General features: G+C 39.8%; 1 protein-coding gene across 1 annotated transcript in view; it reads right to left on the reverse strand.

The window, feature by feature from the left end:
* Nucleotides 1-23,954: 23,954 nt before the first annotated feature.
* The window catches only part of tspan7b (tetraspanin 7b), a 90,274-nt gene continuing 86,300 nt past the window's right edge, over nucleotides 23,955-27,928 (reverse strand). The window contains exon 8 of the mRNA XM_048540132.2: nucleotides 23,955-24,911. The gene's annotated coding sequence lies outside the window, so the exon portion shown is untranslated. The remainder of the gene's footprint in view (nucleotides 24,912-27,928) is intronic.

Here is a 27,928-nt window from a genome sequence, read left to right on the forward strand (position 1 = left end):
TCCTGTACAACCTCAACGTGACATCCTAAGTCCTATATTCAAGGGTCTGAGCAATGAAGGCAAGCATGCTAAACACCTTCATAACCACCCTGTCTACCAGTGACACAAATTTCAATGTATTGTATACCTGAAACCCTAGGTCTTCCTGCTCTACAACACTACCCAGGGCCCTACCATTAATTGCATAAGTCCAGTCCTGAGTGTTTGCAGCACTTCATGCTTTAGTTTAATATTTCCATCATTTGCAGTATTTTCTTTTGTTCTCTCTGCCTCCTAGCTCCCATAATCCATTTGATGGTGGAAGTCATATTCAAAAAGCCTTCAATTCGCTCAAGCTTTAGAGCTATAATGATTGGGTGGAATTGTGAAGTTGACGGGCATGGCTTTGCTGTGATTTTCTTGTGTTTGTCAGAGATCTGCTGATTTCATGCCACTGCAGCCCATACAGTGTGCAAAGCTCATGCTCCAATGAAACAACATAACAGCAGACTTTCCCATGCACCTCTGAGTAACTAGTGTGTTCCCAGGCCCTTACTTGCTCTTGGGAATCACCACTATTCTTCCTGAGGCTGCTGCAATTTGCTTCTTTCCTCATAAAGAAGCACGAGCGGTCAACAAATTCTCAAGGTGGCCATCAATGCTTGGCTATCATTTTTAAAGAAAGGGAACAAGTAATTTTAGATTTTTGTCCTACACATAACCCTAAGGCTGCTACACCAGCACTTTGATATTCTACAAGAATCTGAAAAACTGCAAAAGACCATTGGCAACTTTCTAACAGCATAGCTCCTATCTGTATTAAAGTTTGTTTTATTTGTTCAAGGTATGTGGGCATCTCTGGGTAGCTAGCATTCATTTTTTGAATACCAGCTGCTCTTGCAGTGTGGAAAACCCCCACAGCATTGTCAGGAAGATAACTTGAGGATTTTGACCGAGTGACAATGAAGGAATGGTAATATGTTCCCAAATTTGGATGGTGTGCAGCTTGGAGGGAAATTTGTGGGTGGTAGTGTTCCCATGTATCAGCTACTGCAGTCTTTCTACCTGATAGTAGGTCGTGCATTTGGAAGATGCTGTCATAGGAAGCTCGGTAACTGCAGTGTGTCTTGTTGATGGTACACGTTGCTGTTACACTGCATCAGTGGTGAAGGCAGCAAACGTTAAAGGTGGTGGATAGGGTGCCAGTTACATAGGCTGTTTTGTCCTAGATGGTGATGCACATCTTGAGTGTTGTTGAAGCTACGTTCATTTGGCAACTGGAGAGTATGCAGTTCGTCTTCTGACATGTGCTTCATAGATGGTAAACAGGCACTGGGGAAATGGGAGACGGGTTGCTTACTGCACAATCCCTTGCCTCTAACCTGCTTTGTAACCACAGTGTTTTTGTGGCTGGTCAAATTCAGTTTCTGTTAAATGGTATGTCTATTCTGATAATGGTGATGGATTTAATATTGATAATACCATTGAATGTCCAGGGGTGATGGTTAGATTCTGAGTTATGAATTGTGCAGCCATGAGTGAAATCCCTATTTCTTATGATAGAGGGAAAATCATTAATGAAGTAGGCTGAAGATGGTTGGGCACAGCACTCTAGCCTGGGAAGCTGCTTCTGTAAGGATATGGATTTGAGATGACTGACCTCCAATTCCACAACTATCTTTTGTTGTGCCAGGTATGACTCCAACCAACATAGATTATCCCCCCTTATTCTCATTGACTCCAGTTCTCCTCCAGCTTCTTGATGTCATATTTCACATCAAATGCAGCATAGAAACAAGCTGTTTAGCTCACCATGTCTATGTTGATCATTTGTATCAAGGGCCGTCACTCTCACTCAAGATATTAGCATTTTTGACCATACTTGGACTGAAGCTATCATGAAGCCAGGAGCTGAGTGGTCTGGTGTCATCCAAGCTGAGTGTCAATGAGTAAGTTTTGTTTTTGTAAGTGTTGCTTGGTTGCATTATCGATGACCCCTCCCTCACTGCCAATTATCAAGACCACACACAGATGAATCATAGATGATGTCTTTGCGTTGTCTCTCTGACCATCTTGATTTAATGCCAATCTTCTGCAGTTTCCTGTAACCCTGCACATTGTTTCTACTTTAATAATTGTCCAATGTCCTCTAGAATATCTCAATTAAACCTGCCTCCTCCACACTTCTGGGCAGTGTATTCCATACCCCAACTACTTGCTGTGTGAATAAGTTTTCTATTATTTCATTTTTGCTTCCTTCACAAAACACTTTCAATCTGTGTCCTTAGGTGCTTGATTCTTTTACAGTGGAAACAGTTTCCTCCTATATGCTCTGTCCAAACACCTAAAGATTTTGAAAACTATCAAATCTCCTATTCGCCCTCTCCTCTCCAAGAAGAATAGACCCAACTTTTCCAATTTATCTTCAGACCTGGAGCTTTTCAGAACCTTTCTTGCCGACCTCTTCTGCACTCTTTCCAATGCATTTGCATTCTTTCTACAGTGTGGCTACCAGAACTGTATACAACACTCAAACTGAGGTCTGACCAACACCGTATAAATTCATCAAAACCTCTCTGCTCTTGTCTCCTATTTATGAAACTTAGAATGCTATATGCTTTATTCTCTGCTTGCTCTGCATTATAGCAATTGGGTGCAAGTTACATGAAAAAAATAGATATTGTTATTAAGATTATTGCAGGACCTATAATAGGTCCATCCCCTTCAAGTTCCTTCTCTGTCAGGAGGAAATCAGTACAAATTCTTATGACATCTTCTGATTGGGTAGTCTTGGCTAGTGATGCAGTCTTCACCATTAATCTTTTCAGAAGCATTACTTTTTATAGAACAAAGCAAAACCTGGACGTTTCAGGTGAGAATAGTGGTTGATGTGGAGATGATGTTTCAGTTCCACTGATAACACATTAATGGCCTACCGAGACAATAATTCCTTGTGAGCCCTTGCCAAACAAGAGCATAATTAAGATTACTTTTTAAAAAAAAGCCTGTGACTTGGCTGCCAGTAGTGTGGTTCATTTTTAAAGCCTTTCCATAGTCATGGCAACCTGCAGAATCAATATTGTGAAACAACTGACGGTGGTGTGTTGGTTACCACTCAAACTGTTGTTATGCTACTGAGAAAGAACAGAAATTCCAAAGATCTGCCAAAATAAACGTGATTCTGTGTAAACTCATTATGTTGAGTAAACTTATTTACGTTCGAGATGACAGCCTGTAGTGCTAATTCTGCTGTATTTTCCAGCCTTCCTCCTTTTTCAGCTACTGATTCAAGCAACCATTCATTAAATTTTGCATCAGTTGATGGCAAGTTGAAACACATTCAACCTTGAAATGCTGCTGGCTGGTGTGCAGGAAGTATGTGTCACTCTGACATAACTTTTTAAAATGCGTCTTGCTTGGGACTGATTGAGGTAACTGTTTTAATCTTAACTGTTGAACACAGCATAAAAAATTACAAATAGAAGTTGTATCAAACAATATGCTGTTACCATTTATGTAACCATAGATTGTGCATAATTAACAGGCAATATCACAAGAATTTCTCAATGATAATAGTATGTTCACAAACTAATTTGGGATGGGGAAAGTTTTTTGGCCTCTCTTAGCCCATTCTGTAGGGATCCTATGCCTCAGCTTACACCACAACAAAGCATTTTATTGATGTGTAAAGGTTTTCAGGGTTTTATTCCATTACCATTCTATTTGGAAGTTCATTCCTCATTTTATTTAGTTAAATAATTTCCTCTTACAAGCTTTAAGATTGTACTGCAAAAAGACTATTTCCTTTTCTCCCATTTGCTTGTTCTCAGCTGAAAGTATTGATTTAAGCTTGGATGCAGTTTTACAGGTGCTTGACGTTTGTGTGCACTTGATAGTCATTCCATACATGTAAGACAAGCAGTACCCTTCTGTGTTATAGAGCACGCAGAACAAGAACTGAGGGAATTAAGCACGCAAAATGTACACATTTATTATTTTACCCCAGTGTAATATTATGCCTCATCTATTAGTTCTAATTTATAACAATAAGGCAGATACTAAATAGGTTGAGGAATTTAGAACCATAGAAGATAAAATATGATTTTAAGTATACGTAAAGGGATAGATGGATTACAGTGCCAGCAACCTCATGCTGCTTGCTAACTTACTGCAGCCCAGCATTAAATGTGGTGTTGAGAGGCTGCATGGCTCAGCTGAGTACCCAATTCATGCACCCCATTAAAGCTAGCCTGCACTAATTAAGGCTTTTTTGTACTTTGTGAAGGGAGGTATGTTCTAGCTGGCATTCATACCACAAGCAGCTAGTGAAGGTATTTTTGAGCAAAAAATAACAGTCATTAATGCCACAACAGGGCAGAGAAGATTCTGTGTTCTGAAGTGCACCACTGAAGGCCTTAGTGTAGAAGTTGGAAAGAAAGACAGAGATAGTTTCAATCATAATGCATCGGCGATGAATAGCACTGTCCCCTCATGAAATTAAGGCCAAGCAGTGTGCCTGTCTCCAGCCAATCATGCTGCTGCCAGTTGTAGTTATACACTGCTGGTCTTGCAAAACAGAGGCATGTGTGTTTTTGCACTATTTGGTAACAATATGGCACATGTACAGTTTATAATGTTAATACTACAAATTAAACTTTGCAGTCATGGAATCTCTAAGCACAAAGAGGTTGATTTGATGCAGCTTACCTGTGCTAGGTATTAGGGAAGTGCTGTTCCATTGACTCTAACATCCCAGGCTTTTTCCAGTAATCCTTCATATTAGTTTTCTTCAAGTGGATGCCAGTAGCCTTTCAAAAGGTCATGTAGGATTTGATTCCACCATCCTTTCAGGTATGAATTCCCCATCATCCTAATCCTCTGTGTGAAAGAATTACCTCTTCATTTTTCTCTAGATCTTTTGCCAATTATTTTCAATCTGTGGCCTTTGGTTATTGACCCATTGCCATAGGGAACACTTTCTCTCTGCTTCATCTACCAAATCACCTCATAATTTTGAATTTGTTCTCTCATTAGCATTCACTGTTCCAAGGAGAACAATCTCCTATCTCTTCACTGAAGTTAAAATCCTACGTCCCTGGTATCATCCTGTAAACCTTCTGTGCACCCTCTTCAAGGACTTGTCAGGGTTCCTAAAGTGATGTCTAAAAGTTTTCCTTTAAAGACTTGCTTGTTGTATTTTTTGATCCTAATTTGCAAAGTCAAACATCTCATAGCCATTTTCCACTTTCTGGGATTTGTAAATGTGCAGCCCCAGGCCCCTCTACACTTGTATTCACATCACAGAACTATATGGCCTCCACAAGTTGTTTCTTCCAAAGTGCATCACTTTACACTTAACCACATTAAGTTGTCACATGACTTTGCCATCTGCCATGAACCTGCCCATTTCATCAGTCTATGTCCTGAAATTTGCTACTATCCTGCTCACTGTTCACATTGGTAAGTTTTTCTACCATCAGAAAATTCCGAAATTGTACTCCCAATTTTGCGTATTCAGGTGTTTCAATCAACAATAGCAAGAAAAGTAATGGCTCTAATTCTGACCCTTGGCTTCACTGCAAACTCTTTTCCATTTGGAATAGCATTCATTCACCAACGTCATCGACTCTTTCATACTGTCTTTCTATTTCAGAACAGTCATGTCACATGGTATTTCAGCAAATGCATTTCAAAGTCTCTATAACATCAAATGTAGTGTTTTCATTTATCCTATCTGGACATTTTTGAAGAACTCAATTGGATTAGCCAGACATGGTATTCCTTTTCTTTTTTCAAATTTGTGCTAGCTCCAGTTATTAACACTGGATAATTAACACTACAAGTTGGCGAGGTGATGGCCTAGTGGTATTATCACTGGACAGATCCGCAGATAATGTTCTGGGGACCGGGGTTCAAATCCTGTCACGGCAGTTGTTGGAATTTGAATTCAATAAGTATCTGGAATTAAGAATCTAATGATGACCATGAATTCATTGTTGACTGTCGGAAAAACCCATCTAGTTCACTAATGTCCTTTAGGGAAAGAAGCTGCCATCCTTACCTGGTCTGGCCCACAACAATGTGATTTACTCTGAACTGTCCTATGGGCAATTAGGAATGGACAATAAATGCTGCCTAGCCAGCGATGCCCTCATCTCATGAATAAATAAAAAAAACAAAAACTTACTCCTTTAAATGAGAATGAAGATTGAATATCTGCTGATTTACCCACACTAAGTTTAGATACCAGGTTTATTGTCTGCTCCCTACCTTTGAACATGGGTGTAGTATTTGCAAACTTCCATCCCTCTCTATGTATCCATATGCAAAGAAGGTTGAAGGAATTTGGTCAGAGCTTATGCTGGGGTGGCATAGTTAGCACTGCTGCCTCACAGCACCAGGGGCCTGTGTTCGAATCCCCCTCGGACAACTTACTGTGTGGAGTTTGCACATTCTCCCTGTGTTTACATGGGTGTGTTCCGGTTTCCTCCCACAGTCCAATGATGTGCAGGCTGGATGGATCGGCCATTCTAAATTGTCCATAGCGTTCAGGGGCATGTAGATTAGGTGCGTTTGAGGGAATGAATCTGGGTGGGATGCTCTGAGGGTTGTTGTGGACTTGTTGGGCCGAAGGGCATGTTTCCACACTCTATGGATTCTGTAATAATCTTCACTCTAGTTTCCACCAAAAACTTAGGATGCAACCCATCTGGACCAGGCATCTTGTTAATTTTGTCAATTTTTACCTATTCATTATTTGTACTCCCTACTCCTCTACTGTCATGTTTATAAAAGATTTTGGAATTTTCTATTATTGTTAACTACTAATCTTTTCTCAAACTTTCTCCTGCCCATTCTTGCATTGTTTTCAAATTTCTTTGAATTCTCTGTGCTCTGCCTGGTTTATTTTTAAATCATATTCTGTAACCGACATTTGTCATAGATCTTGCTTCTCTTATTTGACTTTTTCCATCATTATCCAGGGAGCTCTGGGAGATGCTCCAACGTGCCTCCTTATGGGGATGTATTTTTTTTTTAATCCCCAAGGGCCCATCATTTGTACATTTATTGTTTCCTGATAAATCTTTGTTTTCACTATATCTGTGCTGCGTCTCTTCTCAAATCACTGAAATTGGTTCTGTTCTGGTTGTTTTTCTCACCTTTGATTTTTTTCCTTGGACATAGAACATAGAACATAGAACAGTACAGCACAGAACAGGCCCTTCAGCCCACAATGTTGACATGTTTCTTTCAACTTCAGAGTTAAAGTTATGTGTTCCATTGCAACATCTTTCATATTCTACTTCATTCCCCTCAAAAAGACCCAGCATTTGAGCTGGAGGCATACTGGTTAACGAGGTTGTCCTGAGCACATTTTTGGAATTCTTCACTCTTCTTGCCTTTTTCTGTCTTTTCAGGGTTTCCTGAAGTTTCCTGCTATTATGGCTCTGTTACTCATACATTTTTCAAAAATTTTCCTGACAGATTTGTTGTATCTCTTTTTCACTTTTTGGGGTTTATAGTAAATTCCCAACAATGTAATAGTTCCTTAAATACAACAAATACGTTTGGCCTTTGAATTTTCAAGTATATATCTCTTTTTAGAACCCTATTATCCTTGATCAATACTTCTGATGCCTCCTCTTTCATTCCCTCATCCCTACTTGAAAGTTAGTGAGAAACATGTAGCTTCCATTCCTTCCTATGATTAATTCAGATCTTTTACAGCTATAATATTATAATAATGTGTGGCAACTCACAAAGAAAATACATGCAGGAGTGGGCCATTCAGCCCTTTGAGTTTGCACCAACATTCAATATGATCATGCAATTTCAGGATCCCATTCCCGCTTTCTCTCCATACCCCTTGATCTCTTTAGCTGCAAAAGCCACATTCAGCTCCCTCTTGAATATACCTAATGAACTGGCCTCAGCAGCTTCCTGTGGGAGAGAAATCCACAGATTCACAACTTTGAGTGAAGAAATTCTTCCTCATCTCAGTCCTGAATGGCTTACCCCTTATTCTTAGACTGTGACCCTGAGTTCTGGACTTCCCCGACATTGGGAACATTCTTCCCACATCTAGCCTGTCCAGTCCCATCAGGATTTTATGATTCTATGAGATCCCCCTTATTCTTCTATATTCCAACGAGTACAAGCCCAGTCAACCCAGTCTTTTCTCATGTCAGTCCTGCCATCCCAGGAATCAGTCTGGTGAACCTTTGCTGGACTGCCCCATAGCAGGAATGCCCTTCCTCAGATTCGGGGACCAAAGCTGCACACTATACACATCTGAAACCTTTCAACTTTATGATGTTTTTTGAGTGAACACATGCATTATAACACCAAGCTGCTTTATTCCTCCATCTAATTCCTGCCCAATACTCCTTTTTGTTTGTGTCTCTCCTAGTTTTCAGTGTCCTCTGTCTCCCTCTCTGCTGCTATGTCCTGGTGGCCTAACGTTTGCCTAGTTACCTTAAATTCCCTCCCATAGTCGTAGTTATGCTCATTTTGGGGACATCGGCCCCAGCTTTGTTATGGGATGCTTTCTGCCATTTGTGTGTTCAGTCTATAAGCAATGCCATAAAACACAAAAACTGTAGGTATAAACTAAAAGAAATGAGAGTCAGTAAGAATGTAATACATCATGTACATTGGTATTTCAGTATGTATGAAGAATGCTAATTAATGCATACATAAACATTTCATTCCATTTTGTCAATCAATGGAATATTTAAGCCCTTGAATCAGAGATATACAGCATGGAAACACGTCCTCTGATCCAACTTGTCCACGCCAACCAGATATCCTAAATAAATCTAGGCTCATTTGCCAGCATTTGGCCCATACCCCTTAAAAACCCTTCCCATTCATATACCCATCCAGATGCCTTTTAAATAGTGTAATTGTACCAGCTTCCATCACTTCCTCTGACAGCTCATTCCATACACGCACCACCCTCTGCATGAAAAAGTTGCCCCTTAGGTCCCTTTTAAATCCTTCCCCTCTCAACTTAAACATATGCACTCGAGTTCTATACTCTACTACCTTGGAGAAAAGATCTTGACTATTCACCCTATCCATGCCCCCTCATTTAATAAACTTCTGTAATGTCACCCCTCGGCCTCTGACACTCCAGGGGAAACTGCCTGGCCCTATTCAGCCTCTCCCTTTAGCACAAACCCTCCAACCCTAGCAACATGCTTGTAAATCTTTTCTGAAACCATTCAAGTTTCACAACATATTTCCTCTCCCAGGAAGGCCAGAACTGAACACAGTACTCCAAAAGTGGCCTAACCAATGTCCTCTACAGCCTCTACATGACCTCCCAATTCTTACTTAGTGAACTGACCAATAAAGGCCAAAACCAAAATATCAAATACCTTCTTCACTATCCTGTCTACCTGTGACTCCACTTTCAAGGAGATATGAACCTGCACTCCAAGGTCTCATTGTTTTATGCTTTAGTTAAATATTGTCTTATCATCCAGTTAAAAACAATTTTTACTTCTATTATTTTGAATGTGGTAATCTTCCATGGAGTTCCAATGTTACAAACTATAAATATTCTAGCTTTATGGAAGATTGGTATTCCAGCATCCGGTGATATTTTCTCTGCACAGTAGGTCAGTGGATTTCTATCTAAAAATAACTTTTGTATACAAGAGAACTTTTGGAGTTCTCCTAGCTGATGTTTCATTCAGAAATTAAATATACACATTGTTTTGGGTAATTGTAGCATTAGCATGGTGTTGCTAATGGACGACAATCATAAAATTAAGAGATGAAAGTCCAGTTGATATATGGAGTGAATAAAGAATTTTTAAAAATAGTCATTTGTTTGCGTGGCTGAATATGTTTGTCTGAATGCATCTGCTATAATTAAAATTATAATAGCCCATTACTCCAATAAGTTCTAAAATGTGTGCCGTGACTATACCATTCAAGCTTAAGTGATTTTTGCGACTCCTGAGTTGAATAAATTCTCTCCTGCCTTTGAGGAAGGTATTATAACCACCTAGTCATGAACAGCAACAGAACAGTCACAAGCTTGTTCATGTACTTCTATTTATTTTAAAGTAGCTCAGTTGTTATAGAAACTACAGGAAAAGGATGGTGTGCATAGCACCCTTGCTGAAGTGTTGCAAGAGAGATCAGCATTATCACTGAAATTATAAAAGCTCTCTATTTTTGTCTTTCCCAGGAGGCTATTCTGTCTGTACTCTCTCAATATGGAGACAATATCACATTTGGTGAAGGCATCTGTAAAACACTTTTTAAAAAATTGCTGACTTTAATCTCCAGTTTCCTTTTTGATTCAAAATTAAAATAGTCTTCAAATCGGTAGATTCTTGGTAGAACATAAAAGCAGGGATGTACTACTGAGGCTTTATAAGGCTCTGGTCAGGCCACATTTGGAGTATTGTGCGCAGTTTTGGGGCCCATATCTCAGGAAAGATGTACTTGCCCTGGAGCAGGTTCAGAGGAGGTTCACGAGAATGGTCCCAGGAATGGAAAGCTTAACATATGAGGAATGTTTGAGGACTCTGGGACTATACACATTGGAGTTTAGAAGGATGAGGGGGGACCTAATTGAAACTTTCAGAATATTGAATGGCATGGACAATGTGGATATTGGGAAGATGCTTCCATTGGTAGGAGAGTCTAGGACCCAAGGGCACAGCCTTAGAGTGAACATCTTCCTTAAAAGGAAGAGAGATAGTAGGAACTGCCGATGCTGGATAATCTGAGTTAACAAGGTGGAGAGCTGGAGGAACACAGCAGGCCAAGCAGCATCAGAGGAGCAGGAAAGCTGTTGTTTTGGGTCTGTACCCAGCTTTCCTGCTGCTCCTCTGATGCTGCTTCGCCTGCTGTGTTCATCCAGCTCTACACCTTGTTTCCTTCAAGGGAAGACCTTCTAGAATGGAGATAAGGAGAAACTTCTTCTTCAGCCAGAGAGTGTGAATCTATGGAAATCACTGTCACAGAAGGCTGTGGGGGCCAGGTCAGTGAATACATTTAAGACAGAGATAGATAGGTGCTTGATTATCAAGGGGATCAAGGGATACGGGGAGGAAGTGGGAGAATGGGGTTGAGGAACATAACTGCCATGATTGAAAAGTGGAGAAGACTCAATGGGCCAAAAGGCTTAATTTCTGCTCCTATATCTTATGGTCTTATAAATGATGTGGAGTTTACCAAGCATACATAATATTTTGATTAATTCTGCAATAAGAAATAAATAGATTTCAATGTGTCCAATTTACTTCGAAGTATTTATTCTCTTGTAAAACCATGTACAACATTTTTCCGACAGCATCAAAATGAATAAGGCAAAATCAAATCTATCATTTTAAAGTGAAAACAAATGAACCAAATCACATTGGATATTTTGAATTTTTTGTACTTCAAACGCCTACCAGTGAATGCATCTTTGTCGTGGGTACAAGAGAGGTTGACTGAGCTTGGTCTCTTTTCATTGGAGAAAAGGAGGAGGAGAGGGGACCTAATTGAGGTATACAAGATAATGAGAGGCATAGATAGAGTTGATAGCCAGAGACTATTTCCCAGGGCGGAAATGGCTAGCACGAGGGGTCATAGTTTCAAGCTGGTTGGTGGAAAGTATAGAGGGGATGTCAGAGGCAGGTTCTTTACGCAGAGAGTTGTGAGAGCATGGAATGCGTTGCCAGCAGCAGTTGTGGAAGCAAGGTCATTGGGGTGATTTAAGAGACTGCTGGACATGCGTATGGTCACAGAAATTTGAGGATGCATACATGAGGATCAATGGTCGGCACAACATTGTGGGCTGAAGGGCCTGTTCTGTGCTGTACTGTTCTATGTTCTATGTTCTACACAATGTCAATCGATATATTGATTCCAGATATTGAGGATCGCTTCATACAGATAGGACAACATTTAAATATAAGATTACATTTGGACCAAATAAAATTACAAATGGAGAAGATGATATTTTGTGACTCTACCATCATTTACATTGACATTCTCTACAGAGTTTTCAACTTACAGAAAATAGGCTTCACAGGAATGAGTGGGAAGAGAACCAGCTATGGACTTGTTTTCAGAAAAATATATTTTTATCTAAATTTCCACCTTGATTGCTCATTTTGAAGTAGTGCACATGCCCTTAGTATATAATAGATGTTATTGTATAATCAGGAGATGTACATTTACTAAGAGCAAAATACTGCTGAAGCTGGTGATTTCAAATAAAAACAAAATGCTGGAGAAGCTCAGCAGATCTACTAAGAAGGAAAGAGAGTTAATGTTTTGAGTTGACTATGACACTTCTTTGAAACTGGTGAGGCAGGAATATGTTTAATATTTAATATCTACTTTCAGTACTTAGGTTACTTTTTACCAAGTATTTTGCTTGTGTTCTGTGCTGTTGTCAATGCAGACAGTTTTACTGTTTACAGTCAATTTGTTTCAATTCTGATGTGTTTTGTTATGAATATTTCTCCTCAATATTTTTAAAACACATTCTAGTGCCCATTGACATTAAATTTAAATGGGATCTTTACCATACGTATGAATTACTGGAGCAGCCAAGTGGGTATCCTAGTTTGGTATTTCAAAAGAAGAATAACGCCTCTTTGTCCAACGACACAACAGTTCTCAATATATAAGGGTAGTGTCAATTTAGTTTCTAGGCTCAAATTTGCTTGGGAGTTAAACCTGTAAATTTACAAAACAGGGACTAAGAGTCATTGTCTTTCACTTATGTTTGGGGAAGGGAGAGAGAAAGGTACTTTTCTGTAAATTGTCAAAATGCAGTAATGTACAAATGTCTTTCCCACCTTGCTGAGGAACTCATTGTAGAGAGCCATTCGACAACCAGTTCTAATAAAGAGTATAAGCAACATTATATTCCTTGAACACCTAACCTGTTACGCAGAAGTAGAGCTGAGATTGAGTTCTGAAGAGCTGTAAGGAAATGCAACTATTAGAGGAGGAACACTGAAATGCTCAGACCTGCTGAAAGCTTGTAAAAGCATGAAAGACTCTGAAAACAAAAAGTAAACAGAGAAAGTGGGTTGCAGTTGAATTACTGGGTGAGTCACACAATGGTTGTAAACTTTTCTCTTCATTCAGAATGACAATTAATATGAAATAGGACTGGCAATGTTTCCACTTGGAATTGCAAAACGACAATGTTTCAACACTTTGTTGAAAAGCAGCTTGGACATTTTTAAAGTGGAGAGAAAGGAACAAGTATCCAGAGAAGGGCCAACAGAAAGTTCAGGAATGAAAATCAAGATGTAAATATTGTGGATGTCATCAGTTAAAACAAAATAAAACATACCCAGTATAGGAAAACTATACACTTTTAACAGCAAGATGTGAAACTAGTTTGCCTGCAAGTATTTAACGTTAGATACTGGTACTTCCTGTAATATCGAGTTTCACAGACTTGTGCAACGTTAAATTAGATGGTGATCGAAAAGTGAAATATTCAAATGCAAAGTCTCTCTGTGAACAATGCTTACTCTGAGAGGTCAAATTAGTCTGAGAGCCCAATGGTATAGCAAAAATGAAGACTGATATTAGACATTACACTAAAGCCACATATCTAAAACTAAACATAAAGAAGTCAAAAACTTCAATTAACAGCTTTGTTTAACATTAATAATCAATTTAGAAGTGGTTATTGTTGTTTGACAGGCCACTTTGCCTAATGAGACAGAAACTAAAAGAGGGGCAAACAGTGTGAATCAGCAGAGGCAACGGAGCAACATTTGGAACAGAATCAGAGAATACAACATTCCAACCAATGTTGGAGGAAGAGCCTCCAGCCTGCAGGGACCTCAGAAACCCATTTTATAGATCATGAGTGTCATGCACATAAAGTAATTGACAAGTGGAACCAGCTAGAAAAACAATTGTTAATGTATGGGAACTGTATTTTATATAATGTGCAACTTGGGTAACACTTAGTGACAAATGATAATGCAACCAAATTTTGTGTCTGTTTGTTGTGACAAGTTGGGTATGTACTTGATACTGCAGTTGTGTACAAATGTCCTTGCTGCTTGCTGTAGTCATGTGACATCAGCCATTAGGCACTCACTGCAGGCAGCCATTTAATAAAGACAGTACAAGAATCATTCTACTCCTTGAACATACAACATCATTTATGAAACAGATTGGACTAAATCCTGTTCTTATTCTGGGCCATTGGATTTGAGAACAATGGAGATCTGAGGATATTTATGTGTATTGTTTCTTCACGTGTATATTTACTCCATGTCGTACTGCAAAGAAGTGTTGTACTGCCCTCTATTGTTTGTTAAATGGCAACTACATCCAAAAGTACTGTCACTATATCGGCCCACTGTTGACGGTGGAATAGGCCAATAAATTGGGCTATCATTATTTAACTTTATTTAAAATAAAAGTCTTCTTATATTCAGTGACAATATACAATTCATGTATTTAAATTGGTTAAACCGATTTTTCTCTGGTCAACCCTGGGAACTGAAGAAATAAATTTTGGCTCCAACCAAAAGTTATTCCCATGTTATCAATTCCTGCTCACAATCTTGTGTTCAACTTAACTATTTGAAATCTCAATGTTTTGTTTGACCTTGAAAGGATCCACTAACCTTATATTTTTGACACAGAAGAACAACTATTTTCCATTATGTCCAATTAGTCATAGAGTAAGACAGCATGGAAACAGGCCCTCTGGCCAAACTGGTCCATGCTAACCCACATTTGGTCCGTATCCCTCTAACCCCTTCCTATCCATGTACCTATCCAGTACCTACCTCAACCACTTTCTCTGGCAGCCCATTTCTGCATGAAGAAGTTGCCCCTCAGGTCCTTCTTAGATATATTCCCTCTCACCTTAAACCTGTGCCCTTTAGTTTTCAATTCTCTATCCCTGGGATAAAGACTATATGCATTCATCCTATCTATATCCCTCATCATTTTATACACCTCAATAAGGTCACGCCTCATTCTCCTACATTCCAAGAAATAAAGTCCTATCCTGGCCAACCTCTCACTATAACACAGGCCTACTAGTCCTGGCAACATCCTCGTAGATTTTCTTTCACGCTTTCCAGTTTAACTCTGTCTTTCCTGCAATGGTGACCAAAACTGAACACAATACTCCAAGTGTGGCCTCACCAATGACTTATACAAATGTAAGATAACATTCCTTCTCTTAAACTTAATGCCTCGACTAATGAAGGCCAGCATGCTAAATGCTTTCTTCAGCATCCTGTCCACCTATGATGCCACTTTCAACAAACTATGTACTTGTACTCCTAGGTCCCTCTGTTCCATAACACTCCTCATGAACTTACCATTTACTGTATAAGTTTTACCTGGGTTTGACTTTTAAAAGTGCAACACCTCACACTTACATTTGCCAATTCTCAGCCGACTTCCCATCTGTTCAAGATCCCTCTGTAACTTTTGATAACCTTCCTCACTATCAATTTTGTATCATCTGAAAACTTACTAATCATGCCTTGCACATTCACATCCAGATCGTTTATATAAATCACAAATAACAAAGGTCCCAGCACGGACCCCTGTGGAACATCATTAGTCACAGGCCTCCAGTCTAAGAAAGAACCTTCAACCATCACCGTCTGCTTCCTACCATCAAGCCAATTTTGAATCAATTTAGCTCGCTCTTCCTGGATCCCAAGCAACCTGATCTTAATTATTAGCCTACTGTGTCAAAGACCTTACTAAAGTCATGTAGAGAACATCTGCTTCCCTACCCTCAGCTATCCTTTGGTTATCTGTGCAAAAAACTCTAATAGATGTGTCAGACATGACTTCCCGTGCACAAATCCATGCAATGTATCCCTAATCAGATCTTGACTATCCAAACGTTGGTTGATCCTGTCCTGCGGTATCCTGTTCAATAACCTACCTATCACTGATATCAGACTCACTGGCCTGTTGTTCTCTGGCTTGTCTTTGCTACCTTTCTTAAACAACACAACAACCTTAGCCACCCTCCAGTCTTCTGGAACTTTACCAGTGGCTAAAGATGAAGCAAAAATCTGATGAAGGGTCTCTTCAAATTTTTCCCTAGCCTTCCACAACATGAGGTTGGACTTGATTAGGCCCAGGGGATTTATTCACCTTAATGCACTTTAAGATTGCAAACACCTCCTCTCTGGTAATATGCACATGGTCCAAAACATCCCCACTTGATCCCTTTATTTCCTTAGTATCCATGATTCTTTCCTCAGTAAACATGGGGTGGCACGGTGGCTCAGTGGTTAGCACTGCTGCCTCTCAGCGCCAGGGGCCTGGCATCAATTCCACCCTTGGGCGACTGTGTGGAATTTGCACATTCTCCTAGTGTCTGCATGGGTTTGTTCCAGTTTCCTCCCACAGTCGAGATGTGCAGCCTAGGTGGATTGGCCATGCTAAATTGCATGTAATGTTCAAAGATGTGTAGATTAGGTAGGTTGTAGGGGGATGGGTCTGGGTTGGGATGCTTTTGAGTGTTGATGTAGACTTGTTGGGTTGAAGGGCCTGTTTCCACACTGTAAGGATTCTATGATCTAAATATTCATTGAAAATCTCCCCCATTTCCTGTGGCTCCACATGTAGACAGTCATGCTGATCTTTAAGGGGACCTATTCTCTACCTATCCCCCCTTTTATCTTAATATAGCTGTAGAACCCCTTGGGACTATCTTTCACCTTATCTGACAGATCCATTTCATACTGTCTTTTTGCTCTCCTGATTTCCCTCTCAACTGTGCTCCTACACTTTTTGTAGTCATCTAGGGCTTTGCTTAAACCCAATGTATGCTTTCTTCTTTTTCCTATCCAGAGCCTGATTATCTCTCATCGGCCAGAGATCCATCCAGTTGTCCATTCATACCACTGCCTCAACATATCTATTGCTGAATCTTAAAGGTTTTTAAACCAGATCAGGAACCAAAGAAGCAAATGTCAGCTCATTTTCAGTCTAAACATTCACCCAAATATTTGTTGCATTTACTCCTGACTGTTCCAATGAGCTTCAGGTTGGTCTCCCATGTTGTACTCTTTGTAAACTAGAGTGTATCCAGTCCTGTGCTTGGTGAGATGCATACAACACCTAGATTCTAAAATGTTCATCCTCCTATTCATCCCCGCATGTCACCACTGTTCCAATATCTCAGTCAGAGAATCAAAAATGTGATAAGAAGCTATAGTAATTATAACATTTTTATTAATATTATAAATGCCAACATTGTGGAAATGGAGGAGCTGATTTTGTAACTCACTGTCACCAAAATCAGCAATTAACAGGCAGTAGGTTGGAACCATGAGTGCTCTGGAGCCTGACCCTTCCTATATTCCACCTTCCAGCAAGGCTTCATGACGCATTAGTCCTGTTCTTCATTAATTGTATTTGGCTCTTGGTCCTTCGTTGTCTCATGTTTGAATCTCTCTGTGATTCACCACAGTTGTTCTTGATTACTGTCTGGTCAGTTTAGTATGTAGACAACATGGGCAGGCAAGATGCTAATTCCTTGTTTGAATAGCCAGTTGTGATGTGATTTATCTATACGATTTATTTATTGTCACACGTATTTTGTTACAAAAAAATACAATGGTGTTGCCACTCTCCAGCACCTTCTGTACGTTTGCAGTACAAAATTTTCCATTTTGGTGAAATATTGTGGAAAAGCTGCAACTTGTAAGATAATAGTACTGCATTAGTTCCCACTTACATCAAAGGAGAAATATTGAAAGGATCATGAGCTAGCCACTTTATTAGGGTGACTTTTTTTTAAAAACATGATTGTCCCATTTGCAGGAACATCACAGTGTCAGCTGTGATTAAAACCTTAAAGCCAGAGTCTCTCACTGCTATTAAATAAGATTTTAACTGGGGTTGGAGAAACAGGAAAATGGAGCAAACAACAACAACTTGATTAGATTAATCTGCTTACAGGTACACCAATATGTCAGACTCCTGCTCATCGACTATAGCTCTGCTTTAAAGTCCATTATCCCTTCCAGACTGATCTCAAAACTCTGAAACCTTGGTCTTGGCTCTCACCTCTGCAATTTCTGACCCAGAGACTGCAGTCAGTGAAGGCAGACTCATTCACCTCCTCCACAGTAGCCCTCAATGCTGGCGCCACACCCCCCGGCCATGGATGTGTTCTCAGCCCACTAACTGTACGCCCTGTAGCCGGATTCCAAATGAACGCCATCGACAAGTTTACTGATGACACCATTATGGAAGGACGGATATCAAACAACGAAGAGTCAGAATACAGAAAGGCGATCAAGGGCTTGGTGATGTGGTACAATGCCAACAACCCCTCTCTCAAAGTATGCAAAACCAAAGAACTGATCATTGACTTCAGGAAGAAAGGAAAACAGGCCCCCATCTGCATAATGGAGCGGAGGTCGACAGCATTATCGTCACTCCTAGAAACTTAACCGACAATCTGTCCTGGATTTCCCAGGTAGATGCAACAGTCAAGAAGGCACAACAACACCACTTCTTCCTCAGGTAACTCAGGAAATTTGGCTTGTCCGTAAGGACGCTCACAAAACTTTTATAGATGCACCATTGAAAGCATACTGTGCAGGTGCATAATGGCCTGGTATGGCAACTGCTCTGCCCAGGACCGTAAGTAACTACAGAACATTGTGCATACAGCCCAGACTATCATGGAGGCCAACCTTCCATCCACGGACTCCAGTTATGTCTCTTGTTACCGGGGAAAGGCTGCCAACATCATCAAAGACCTATTCCACCCTCGTAATGTTCTCTTACAACCTCTTCCATCACGCAGAACAAACAGAAGCTTGAACACATGCAGAAGCAGGTTTAGGAACAGTTTCTTCCCTGCCATTATTAACTGACGAATGGACTCTAACTTCAAATAATGTTGAGCTTGTTAAAGTTGTCCTTTCGTCTTGCAAGTCCTATGCTGTGTAACCTGTACACCTCACTGTCCAAGTTTTCTTTTCACCTTACGATCTGCCTGTACTGCTTGCAAACAAAGCTGTTCATTGTATGTAGGTACATGTGACATTAAGTCAAATCAAATCAATTAATTACAAAAGCTTAAAAGACATGAAATTTAAATTTAGGTCCTGGGCAGTGTTGCTGAATAAAGACACCTTGGAGTGCAACTTCATAGTTCCTTGAATGAAGTCACAGGTAGATAAGATAATGAAGGTGGTGTTTGGTATGCTTGCCCTTATTGGTCGGTGCAATGTGTATAGGAATTGGGAAGTCAAATTACAGTTGTGCAGGACATTGGTTAGGCCACTATTGGAATACTGTGTGTAATTTTGGTCTCACTGATAGAGGAAGGATGTTGTGAGACTTGAAAGGGTTCAGAAAAGATTTAAGGACGTTACCAGGGATGGAGGATTTCAGCTATAGGAGAGGCGGAATAGACTGGGGCTATTTTACCTGGAGGATCAGAGGCTTAGTGGTGACCTGATAGAAGTTTATAAAATCATGAGGGGCATAGATAGGGTGAATAGACACGGTATTTTCCCCAGGATAGTGGAGTCCAAAACTAGAGGGCATAAGTTTAAGGTGAGAGACGAAAGATTTAAAAGGCGTTCAAGGGGCAATGTTTTCAAGCAGAGGGTGGTACATGTTTGGAATCAGCTGCCAGAGGAAGTGGTGGAGGCTGGTACAATTACAATATTTAAAAAGGCATCCAGCTGGGTATATGAATAAGAAAGGTATAGAGGGATATGGACTAAATTAACTGGTAGTAGCTAGTAGCTGGACTAGATTAATTTAGAATATCTGGTCAGCATGGACGGCTTGGATCAAAGGTTCTGTTTCTCTGCTGTAAAGCTCTGATTCTATATCAGTACCTTGCCCCAAACACCATAGGCTTATACTTATTTAACAGGCTTTTGGAAATCCAAATAGATCATGTCCTTTGGCTCTCATTTGTCTAGCTTGCTTACTACCTCCTCAAAGAATTCTAACAGTTTTGTCAAACATGACTTCCCCTTGACATAACTGTGCTGACTCAGCACTATTTTACGATGTGTTTCTAAGTACTCCACAATGTCAACTTTAATAATGGACGCAAAAATCCTACCAACGACTGAGCTCTGGCTAACAGGCTGATAACTTTCCTGTCTTCTGCCTCCTGTCCTTCTTAAACAGGTGTGTTTATGTTAGTTATTTTCCAGTCCTCCAGGTCCCTGCCCGACTCCAGTGATTCCTGAATGATCACCACTAACATCTTTACAATCTCTTTGGCTATCTCCTACAGAACTCAGGTGTGATAATTCTAGAGTGGATGATTTATCCACCACAGATCTTTCAGCTTCCCCATGTCTTTTCCTTAGTGATGGACACTATACTTACATCTACCCCTTAACTGTCGAAGTTCTGTATGCTGCTGGTGTCTTCCACTATGAAAATTGATGCAAAGTACCTATTCAGTTCCTCCGGCATTTCTTTGTTCCCTGTTATTAACTCTCCAGACTCACTTTCCAGTGGTCCAATATCCAGTCTTTCCTCCTCTTACTTTTTATATATCTAAAAAAATCTTGCATTTTCTTTCATACTACAAGCTAGCTTACTGTTTTTCATCTTCTCTCCCTTTTGCTTTTTTAGTTATCCTCAACTTGTTTTTGAAGGCATCCCAAATCTCTGGCTTCCCACTGATCTTCACCACATTGTTATTTTTAATTTTTATTTTTTACTTTTATGCTGTCCCTGACTTCCCTTGTTATCTATAGTTGCCTCATCCTCTGCTTAGTATATTCCTTCTTCCTTGGAATGAAGTCAGAAGTCACAAAACCAGGTTAGAGCCCAGCAAGTTTAATTGAAATCACAAGCTTTCGGAGCAAAGCCCCTTTGTCAGGTGAAGAAAGAGAGAAGCATACAGAACACGGAATTTATAGGCAGAGAGAGATCAAGAGATCTGCCCTGTGATCTCTCTGCCCATAAATTCTGTACTCCATATGCTTCTCCCTCACATCATGTGATAAAGGGGCTATGCTCCAAACGCTTGTGATTTCAATTAAACCTGCTGGGCTCTAACCTGGTTTTGTGTGATTTTTGACATTATCCATCCCAGTCCAACACTGACATGTCCACATCCTTGGGATGAATTTCTGCACTGCCTCCCAACATTACCACAGAAACTCCTGCCATCGATGCTTCACCACCTTCCAATCAACTCTGGCCAGCCCCTTACTCAGGTCTTTGTAGTTACCTTTACTCAATTCCAAAACTGTTACTTTAGATTCCAGATTTTCCCTCTTAGACCTCACGATCTGCCGAAGCAATCATCTATTAAGTTTAAAATGCAGTCCTTTGCTGCAATCTATTTGAAGATGAAAAAAATTAAATAGCATTTATGAATAGAAAAGCATCCAAAAATCAGAAGTTACAAACTCAGGTGTTCCACAGCTATCCCGAGTCTCAGTCCAGCCACAGTGTTTGAAAGCTCACATACTTTCTCACTTTGTGGTAGTTACAGGAAGTAACAGCCATTAACAGCACACTCCACATTGCCTTCATAGACCTCACCAAAGCCTTTGATCTCATCAGCAGAGACAACTCTTCAAACTGTTGTGGAATGTAGCCTGGCCGGCCAGGTGGTATCCCTTCATCCATGAGAACTTGCAGAGATTCAGCAGTTACACTACAGTAAAATCAGAAGCTTTTACCATCAGCAGTGGGGTTAATCAGGACTCTGTCCTGACTCCAATTCTCTTTGGCATTTCTTCTCCTGCTTTTGCTGGATCAAATAAGGCTGCTTACATTTGAAATAACTCCACAGGGGCCAGTGTTGCATCACCAAGTCACCCTTTATTTACACAAGAATAATCCTTAACTGTAATACCGCCTGATACAGAGTCAGGCACCACAGTGTCAGTATCTTGGATATGTCCTTTTTGAATGTCAGCCAGGGCTCCTTGACTGGACCAGGTTAACAGCCCCAATCAGGGAACCCATACTCTGAGGTTCAGCTGGCTGACCTTGTTACAATCAATCACTAAAACCTGCATAACAGATGTTTGCAAGCTGTTCAATTTGGCAAGACTATGCCCCAAGATCCAAGTGTGTAATACCTTAGTTGGCGAGTTATTTACTGATGACAATATGCTGGCACCTCACACTGAAAATCATTTGCAGAATCTTGTAGATCAGTTCTACTGGGTCCATCAGGAGTTGGGACATCTAAAGTCATGGACCAGGATGTGAAGACACCACTTCCTATCAATGTCGAGCATATTCTTGTGATTGACAGCTTCATTTACAATGTATTAACAATCATCAACAAATGGTCTCTCGATGCTAAAAATCAACACTAAGGTTGCTAAGGCTGCAGTTGACATATTAAAGTTAAGGAGGCGAGTGTGGGCCAACAATAAAATAACCAAAAATACAAATATCTGTGTGCACCAGGTTTGTATTCTCAGCATCATCATTTATATTAGGGAAGCATAGAGCACATTATGTGAGCCAGGAGAAGTGGTTTGATAGTTCCCATCTCTGTTGCCTTAATTGAACACCCAGCGTTTCTAGGCAGGTTAGTGTGTCAAATGCCAAAGTATTTGAGCATGCCAGGATTGCCAACACGTTTGCCCTTTTGGGCCACCAGTGACTCTGTTAGTGGGCCTTATGCGCTGAATGGATAATGGCAACATTCCTAAAGAAATACTCTGATGAGCTTGCTATCGGTACAACGTCACCAAGTCACTCATGTCTCTGTACTGACACCTACAAACAAAACTTCAAGCTGATTGGCATTTGAGCTGATCCACAGGCAGCTCTTGCTGCTGAGCAGAGTGATTGAAGAGAAGCAATCAGGAAAAGTGTGGAAAACAGTGGAATAAAGAAATGAACAAATGGCAAAAAAAATGTCCAGTGGAAGAAAACACCATCAGTCACTCTTCAGCCAACCGTATTCATCAGCACCAGCGGAGGAAGGGACTGTCAGTCATAAGTCAGTCTCTGTAGAGACAACAAGCGATGTTCAATCAACACACACCCAGAAATGGTCCACCTTCTCCAGAAACAGATGGATACTTAATTACCTACGTTTGTATCACTGTTTCTATATTGCTTTGTTTTGGCTTTACAATGCTCCAAAGAACAATACTATTTGTATCAGACATTTCAATAAAAAAATCAATTCACAATGTTCTTGGAATAGACTTTATAGAATAGAAACAACTGGATGTTTCATCGAGTTGTGCTGACAAACAACAGAAGCTTTACCAGGGTAAGAAGTCTTTTAAGAAATCCCAGTTTGTAGCTGTATTCCAGATTTATACTATTCCCTACTTTTTCTCAGGATTGGTTAGTAGCATATCATCTGAAGTTCAAATAGCTGTCATAATTTAAAATGTAAACTGTATTAAAAAGGTAAAACTTAAAATCTGTTACAAGTGGATTTCGAGCTTGGCTAATAGGGCAACTATAAAATTCAATGAGGGTCTGTCCCACTTTCTATGTACTGACCTACACCTGTCCACCTTACACCATTTGAGGCTCTGACGACTTCCCACTGGGCTACATGTTGGTCAGGGGAGATCAGTGGTGGGCGAGAGATTCAGCAGGTAAGCCTTATGTGGGCTTGAGGACATACTACTTCATAGCCCTCATCCAAATGGAGAACCTGTCAAGGCTTGCCTACACCCACAGGGTCAAAATTTCAATTGTTCTCTTACTAAACTCTTCTAAATTAGTCATAAGTCAAGGTCTGGAAATGAACTTTCCAGATCATTTAGTCTCCACAATTTTAATTAAGGACTGCATATTGTATTGTATTATGATGACATTGATGACAGTACCAACCTTTGGGAAGACATGCTGCATTTGTACCATTTGGCCAAAGGGCAATGCATGTGGAGAGTGACAGGGAAAAGAGACAAGGAAATCAAACCTACAGGAATAGAATCATGAAGCATTTTGATATCTGCATCACCTAAACCACAGCACAGTGACCACAGAAAAAGACTTGGAAAAAATTGTAATTAACAGTATTTATTAATGCAGAATTCACATAAGCTCACAAATGTTGCAGTCATGTTGGCATGCTAAGTGGTGGCTGTTCTAAAATGCATTAATTTCAGCTACAGATTATTCTGCAAATGTTGATCAGACTTACTTAACATAGATCCATCCCTTGTTAAATTAACTATTCTCTGGATGCATCAATCGCAGTATAAGGCAAAGAAGAAAACAGGAAACTCAACAGCTGATTACCAGCCTTCTCAAACATTACAACAGAAATATTAACAAAAATACTCAAAACTGAAGCAATATTATTTCACATAACAAACAGTACGATCATAACTACATTTCACATGTGACGGAATGCTACATTTAGTGGCATAAGCAACAAATGTTTAATGATACGATAATTAAAAAAAACTTCAATTGTAGTTTAGGTTCAGGGGAACACTATTCATTCTCCCTTCAAGTACTACATTACTATCATAATTTTATGTTTTTCCCCTCCTAGTCATCCATTTATTTCATTGCCAAGCCTATATGGCAGAACAGCAGTGTATGAAACAAATTAAAAACTATAATATCTATATTAAATAGTCATCAATACTTATCACTATAAATAAAATGATGTAAAAATTCCAGTGATACTACTAAACAGCCTCTAAACCCTCCCCCCAAAAAAACGTCAGATCACTACATGCAGAGCCACATCAATGCAGTTACGGTACCTGTTGTAACACATTATGATACCCACTGAATTGACCAAGTAGCGAAACTACTGCAGTCATCAGTGTCTTAAAAGCCTTGATGTTCAATATGAAAAAGGGAAACTACCCCTTTATTGCACAACTGTATGACAAGAAATGGTGCACTAATCAATAATAGAAAGGGTAGTGTGTTCGAATTCAGGAGGATGTTGGCCTGATCTTCTACAAATCCTACATTAGAAACTGTCCAATTAGACCATGTTCCTGTAAAAAAAAACAAGCCATCACAAAAATGTTCAAAATAAATAGTTTTAGAGAATATTCATATAAATACATTTTCAGATTTTCTCTACTTTCTTCCCTTGTTCATATCTTAAGGAAAGAAGTACAACATTTGGCAGATGGGAAGGACCCTCTGATAACTTTCACAGTTTATCATATGTCTCACGCAATTGTGGGCAATGGATGAAACAGATAACAATTTCACCCTGATACTATCACATTAACCACAATTCTGTACCCAACTAACATCCAGGAAGCCGGAACAATTTTCCCTATTCGTAGATCGGAAACAGCAAAGCTAATTGATAACATTTACAGTAAATTCCAGTGAAAACTATAAACTTGGCACAGACCAAGGACCAAATCTGCAAACTTCTTGGTTTACATGGCCCAGTACCACATGATACACTACTTCCTTATCAGGGTGACCCTGACCCCCAAATCAGGTATGGGATCAAAACTGTGATGCGATATTTCAGGACTTTGGAGTCATTTAGAAACTAGCACAGAAACAGGCTATTCTACCCCCACTCTTGCTTCATTATTCAAGAAGATTGTGGCTGGTCTGTTTATGTTTCACATTCCAGAACTCCCATCAACTCCCAGTAACCTTGGATTTTTGTTCAGCATAGAATCAGTCTATCTTTGCCTTGAAAGAATTCAATGGCCTCATCTGCACAGCCTTCCAAAGCAGAAAATTCCAAAGTCATACAACCCTCAGAAAAAAATAGTTCTCATCTGTCCTAAAAGATTGAACTGACCTACACTGTTTTTACTGTTAGAGGCCTACAGATTACTCCCATTAATGACTTCTTGTGCCCTCTAATCCTCATCTCCACCCAAACTAATTTTATATTTGTTCTGATTTGATTTATTGTCAAATGCATCAATATACAGTGAAAAGTACTGCATTGTGTGCTAACCAGACAATCACACCTAACGAAAGGGCATCAGGAAAATAGAGCAGAATGTAGAATATAGTGTTACAGCTACAGAGAAGGTACAGAGAAAGATCTACTCTAATTTATGAGAATCATTTATAAGTCTAATAATTGTGGGGAAGAAGCTGTTCTTAAATCAATTGCTACATATTTTCAAACTTTTAAATCTTCTGCCTGATGGAAGGAGGATAGAAGAGAGCATAACCAGATTGGGAGGAGTCTTTGACTATGTTGGCTGCTTTCCCGAGGCAGTAAGAAAAGTGTCGATGGAGTCAATGGACGGAAGGCTAGTTTTTGCTATGGATTGGAGTGTGCTTACAACTCTCCATAACTGTTGCAGTCTTGGGTGCAGCAGTTGCCATTTCAAGCTGTGATGTATCTGGATAGAATGCTTTCAATGGTGTATCTATATAAAAGAAAAATCAGTAAGAGTCATTGTAGCCATTCTGAATTTCCTTCGCCTTCTGAGGAAGTAGAGGCATTGGTGCGCTTTCTTGACTGTAGTGTCGATGTGGATAGACCAGTACAGATTGTTGGTGATATTTACTCCCAGGAACTTCGTGCTCACAACCATTTCCACCTCAGAACCATTGATACAGACAGGGGCATGTCTTCCACTCCACTTCCTGAAGTCGATGGCCAGCTCCTTTGTTTTGCTGACATTGAGAGATATTGCTGTCTTCACACCATACCGCAAAGCTCTTTTTCTCCCTCCCGTTCTCTGTCTCGTTGTTGTTTGAGATCTGACTCACTATAGTGGTGTCATCAGCAAGTTTGTAAAAGAAGTTGGGGTGGTATTTGGTTACACATTCATGAGTGTATATGGACTATAGTAAGGGGCTGAGTACACAGTCTTGCAAGGCAATGGTGTTGTGGATTATTGTGGAGGTGGTGTATATCCTAATTTCCTGAACAAGTTAATCTCCAACTATTGTACTAACATCATCCTTGATCAATATCTATATCTCCACCTCTACCTAGCTCTCTATTCTTCTTGAATATCATATACCTCTGTGTTAAGGACCCAAATCTTGTTATTATACAGCCACATCTCTTTAACAGTGAATTTACTTCAATAAAAGCAATCAATTTGTTCACTTTATTATGAATGTCTTTTTGTTCATGTGGAGACAGAGCCTTCAGTTTTATCTTTTTGTTATCTTCATAACTTCTAGTCTAATTTGCTGGTTAGTGTTAGGTTTCTTGTCTCTTCCATCCTGTCATTTTGTCATCTTCATTCCCATTGACATTTCAAAATAACATTTTCTCTCCTCCCTGCCCCTGGTGTTCTAATCTCAGACACTACTCTTCACTTGACAGATCCTTCCTAATGTCACAAAAAGTAATGTGTGAAACCACAAACCAACATTTTGGAAAGATTCCAGTTAATACTTTTGAAAAGACGTCAAAGGCAAGTTCCATTAAACTATATAATTTGATCTATTCAGGAGAAGATTTTGTATTCTTCCTAAATGTCTCTTCTGATGTCAAAAGCGTACTTTGTCTCTTAATTTTTCATTCTTTTGAAATCCGTTTTGGGGCAACTCCATTGGGATAGTGAGATGATAAAAACAGAGGTTTAAATTTGATTGGAGTTAATGCTGAAAAACCAAATTCACCTTTTCTCCCTCTTCAAATTCAAAACAAAGGTATGCAAATGAATTTATTAAAAATGTTTTGTTGAGACAAGTTTAGGTCAAAAGTTTTGTGGTTGGTTGGCTCGCCGAGCTGGTTCGTTGTTCCACAGACATTTTATTACTCTGGTGGGTAACATCAGTGCAGCCTCTGATGAAGCGCTGTTGTGTTTTCCTGTCTGGTATTTAAACTCTGGGGTCCGTTGAGCTGGATTACCTCACTTTTGGTTTTCCTTTGCAGTGGACTGGATATAGGGTCTAGCTCTATGTGTTTGTTGATGGCCTTTTTAGTGGCGAACCAGGCCTTTAGGAATTCCTGTACTTGTTTCTACTGGCCTGTCCCATGGCCCTGGTGTTGTCCCAAATGAACTGGTGGTTTTCCTTATCCACGTAGATGGAGATGAGTGAGTATTAGTCATGTCTT

Source organism: Stegostoma tigrinum, chromosome 12 (genome assembly GCF_030684315.1).
Source record: "Stegostoma tigrinum isolate sSteTig4 chromosome 12, sSteTig4.hap1, whole genome shotgun sequence".
Classification (NCBI taxonomy): domain Eukaryota; kingdom Metazoa; phylum Chordata; class Chondrichthyes; order Orectolobiformes; family Stegostomatidae; genus Stegostoma; species Stegostoma tigrinum.